The 4,546-nt window shown below is 44.3% G+C and overlaps 1 protein-coding gene across 1 annotated transcript in view; it reads left to right on the top strand.

The window, feature by feature from the left end:
• The window catches only part of Perm1 (PPARGC1 and ESRR induced regulator, muscle 1), a 15,425-nt gene that overhangs the window by 4,029 nt on the left and 6,850 nt on the right, over nucleotides 1-4,546 (top strand). The window lies entirely within an intron of this gene.

The following is a 4,546-nucleotide window of genomic DNA, read 5'->3' on the forward strand; positions in this document are numbered from 1 at the left end:
ATCTCTCCAGCCCCTCCTCCATTCCCTCTTAAAAGCTGTTAGATTAGTATCCCTAAAGCTAGCCAAATGGTCTACTTCCTTATTTGGCCACCTCTTCCTCCTGAGGCTGACTACTAAAGTCTAGCCATCAGAAGCCCCCTTTGGCTCACCTAATTAAGATGCCCAGTTAAAATCAAACACCTCATCCTAGCTTGGGGTTCCCCCTTTACCTTTATGAACTGCCATTTTCCTGTTCACCACATCTGTCTCCCCTCTACCCAGAGGCAGTAATACCCCTTTCCCCTTTTCCTTATCCCTATCTCCTTCTCCGTTGTCCCCTATCTCCTTTACCACCACATCCTAGCCCATTCTCACACAGATCTCTCCTTCTTCTCTTAAAAATTCTACCTGCAAGATCATTTGCTGCTGATTTTCTGCCTGAGTCAGAAAGCAGGCACTTTAACTTTTCTTTCCTGCTTAATAAAGGATCTCTCTGTGAAAACAGGTGTTTTGGTGTGGTTTGTGCTTTATCTGTGGTCTGGAAGGGAGTCCCTGCTGTGTAGGAGTCCCCTTCTCTTCCTGCCTCTACCTCCAAGCTCTAAGAGTGGTGTGCACCACAACACTTGTATTTCATGGCACGCATATGTAATCCTAGTTCTTAGGAAGCTGATGCAGGAGGCACTCAGTTCTGAGGCTTTGACTACATTGCGGATCTTGACTCAAATAAATAAATAAATAAAGTTGCTTTCTAAAAGATATTTTAAACAATTGAAAGATAAACTACAGACTAGGAAAAAATTTGCGAAACACATATAATGCTATAATTTAGGTATGAAATGGGTTCTGTAGTCTCTTTTACCTGTGTTGGCTTTATCCCTCTAACTGTGACATTACCTAAAGGCAGTGAAACATTTAAGAGAGGGCCACTATTGTGAAATGTTTGCTTCTAGATTGAAACATTCTTGGTTGTTCAGGGAAGCTTTTTAAACAGGAAGGCAAACAACTAAAAATTGATGTGGGATGTCCTGTATCTGTGTTTCTTTTATTGGCTGATGAATAAAGCTGTTTGGCCAATGGCTTAGCAGAGTAAAGTCAGGCAGAAAATCCAAAAAGAGATATATAGAGAGAATAGGTGGAGTCAAAAAGATGCCATGTAGCTGTTGAAGGAGAAAGGTGCCAGAACGTTACCAGTAAGCCACAACCTCACGGCAATATATAGATTAATAGAAATGTGTTAATTTAATTTAAGATGTAAGAGCTAGCCAGGAATATGCCTGAGCCATTGGCCAAATAATGTTGCAATTAATATAGTTTCTGTGAGATTATTTGGGTCTGGGTGGCCAGGAGACAGAAGCGTAGTCTCAGTCTACACAAAATAGCTTTAGGAAGTCCCTGAAACTGACCAGATTTACTAGGCCAGAGTAAGCAATCAAAGTTGAGTCCCCCTCAGAGGTAGTAGAGCCAAGCTACAAAGAAGATGCTCAGCAAGCTGAGCTGCAAAAGAAGTCTCTCAGACTAAACCAGTTGCTGAGAAGCAGAAGTCAGCCAAGCTGTTTGGAAGAGGTTTAGGTCATCTGAGGCACCTGGAAAGGACACTCTCCAAATTGTTGAGCTGTCTGCTGGGTGTGCAGTATAATCTAGGTGCTTAGCTTTGTGAGCTGTCATTCATGCTGGGGGTGGGCTTTGCTAATGCAGCTAATGTCTTTGAGTCATTTCTGCTCTTGTAAGTGATCTCAATAAAACTCACTGATTCACCAAGGTGGATTTTGGTGGTATCTGCACTTTGGTCTGTCACAGGTTCCATATCTGGGGTGAGTAGAAGTGTGTCGTGTCTCCCCAGGAAAAGTTTTGTCACACAACAGCCAGTTTGTTAGCTCAGTGGGTAAGGATGATTGCCCCCAAGCCTGATGATCTGAGTTTCGTCCATGGCATCCAGATGGGCAGAGGGAACCAATCCCATGAGTTTCCCTCTGACTTCCATTCACATGCATGCACTGGCATGTACATGCCCATACATACATACAAAATAAATAAGCATAAAAACTGTAGGCATGGGGCTGGAGAGATGGCTCAGAGGTTAAGAGCACTAATTGCCCTTCCAGAGGTCCTGAGTTCAATTCCCAGCAACCACATGGTGGCTCACAACTATCTGTAATGAGATCTGATACCCTCTTCTGACCTGCAGAACACCGTATACATAATAAATAAATCTTAGTCAGGGTTTCCATCCCTGTGACAAAACACCATGGCCAAACGCAAGCTGTGGGGGAAAGGGTTTATTCAGCTTACACTTCCACAGCTCTTCATCATTGAAGGAAGCCAGGCAGGAGCTCAAATAGAGCAGGATCTTGGAGGCAGGAGCTGATGCAGAGGCCAGGGGCAGTGCCTCTTACTGTTTACTCAAGCTGCTTGCTGGCTTGCTCAACCTGCTTTCTTTTTTTCTTTCTTTTCCTTTTCCTTTCTTCCTTCCTTTTCTTTTTCTTTTTTTTGCATATGTGCTGCCAGAGAAAGCGCACAACCTTTCCTATAGAACCCAGGACTACCAGCCAAGGATGGAACCACCCATGTGGGCTGGCCCCTCCCTGATCAGTGACTAATTAGGAAATGAAGGCATTTTCTCAATCCAGTTTTCATCCTTTTAGATAACTCCAGTTTGTGTGTCAAGCTGACATAAGACCAGCCAGAATAATGGTAGCACACCCACATTTAATCTCAGCATTTAGAAGGCAGAGGCAGGCAAATCTCTGTGAATTCGCCAGCCTGAGACCCTCTCTTTAGAAACTATAGAATTTGGGGCTAGAGAGATGGCTCAGTGGTTAAGAGCTCTGCTGCTCTTCCAGAGAATCTAGGTTCAATACCCACATGGCAGCTCACACCTGTCTGTAACTCCAGTTCCAAGGCTTCTGACACTCTCACACAGACCCAAATGCAGGCAAAACACCAATGAACATAAAATAATAATGAAAAAGGAACTATAGAATTTTATTTACTCTTTTTTAAAGACATGGGACACTGTATAGCCCTGACTGGCCTGGAACTTGTTAGGTAGATCAAGTCAGACCTCAAAAATCACAGAGATCTGCCTGTCTCTGCCTTCTGAGTGCTGGGCCATTATACCTAGTCTGTCATGACTGCCTCGTCCAGCAAGGATGACGCGACACCGGAGCTCTTCTTACAGGCAGTTTTATTCAGGACTTTTGACAAGAAATCTCTCTCTCTCCCTGGGCAAACCTCCCCCAGCCCTTAAGTAGGCCTGGGCTACCAACCCTGGATAGCCACGTGGGCGCCGTTCATTGGTCCACACTCATGCAAGCAGCTTGTGATCATCGGGTGATGATCACAAGGGTCTGGCCTTAGCCAAATAAGGAGTTGTTTATCCTAGAGAGCACTCACTTGATCACGGAGGGTGGAAGCCAGCACCATCTTTTAGGTGCAGCTCCACGCAGCTCTCTACACTAGTCCCCAATTTTTAAACATGATAAATGTAAACCAACTGTAGGGGTTCACATTTGTGATTTCAGAACTCAAGAGTCTGAGGCAGCAAGATTCCCTTGAGTTTGAGGCTATTGTCCACAATGTGAGACCCTGTCTCAAAAACAACTTTGATAAATGCAATAGTGTGGACGAACCTAAAAACAAGCAAAACCTACTCTTTCACACAGTACAAGCACATATATACTGTATATGAAGTAGAATAAGGTATAAAAGACCTGCTATCCGCTACCAGCTTACTGATTTACCTAGTGATTTACTTAAAGCTCTGCCTGTACTGCCTATTTGCCGAGAATGACCTCACTTGACACTTGGAACAGAATGACTTGAAGAAACAGCCGAAGCAATAGACTGTTGTGCCTTTAACAACCTGCTGTCAGTACACTTCTGTAAAATCTTGCTTGTGGCTGGCCAGGCAATTGGTGGCACATGCCTTTGATTCCAGTACTTGGGAGGCAGAGGCAGGTAGATCTCTGTGAGTTTGAGGCCCGCTTGGTTTACAGAGGAAGTTCTAGGACAGGCTCCAAAGATACATAACCCTGTCTCAAAACAACAACAACAAACAAAAAACGAAACAAAACGAAATTTTGCCTACTTGTTTGCCCTGTGCTGCAGGTTTAGACTATAAAATAAGAGTGAATGCAAACTGATAGGAGACTTTCCAAGCTAGCACGGCTTCAGTTTACTGGTGGATACATCTCTCTTCTCCTTTCATTGATGACAGAGTGCTTATTCCAGAAAGATGACCTCAACTTATGATTCCATTTACATAAATTTCTGGACAAGGTGACCCACTTCATAGTGACAGAAAATTGGCAATGGTGCCTTAAGGGGAGGGGAGGGGAGAGAAGAATCATTAGGGCAGAAATCAGCTCTGGGTGACAGGCTATTGGCTGTCTGGGAGATTGACATCTTAGCTGAATACCTGTGTAAAAATCTAGTAGCCTATACTTTAAACATGCTGTGTTAAGCTTAGTAAGACTGGCCGGGCAGTGGTGGCGCACGCCTTTAATCCCAGCACTCGGGAGGCAGAGGCAGGCGGATCTCTGTGAGTTCGAGACCAGCCTGGTCTACA

The sequence above is a fragment of the Microtus ochrogaster genome, unplaced genomic scaffold (genome assembly GCF_000317375.1).
Source record: "Microtus ochrogaster isolate Prairie Vole_2 unplaced genomic scaffold, MicOch1.0 UNK38, whole genome shotgun sequence".
In the NCBI taxonomy this organism is placed as follows: domain Eukaryota; kingdom Metazoa; phylum Chordata; class Mammalia; order Rodentia; family Cricetidae; genus Microtus; species Microtus ochrogaster.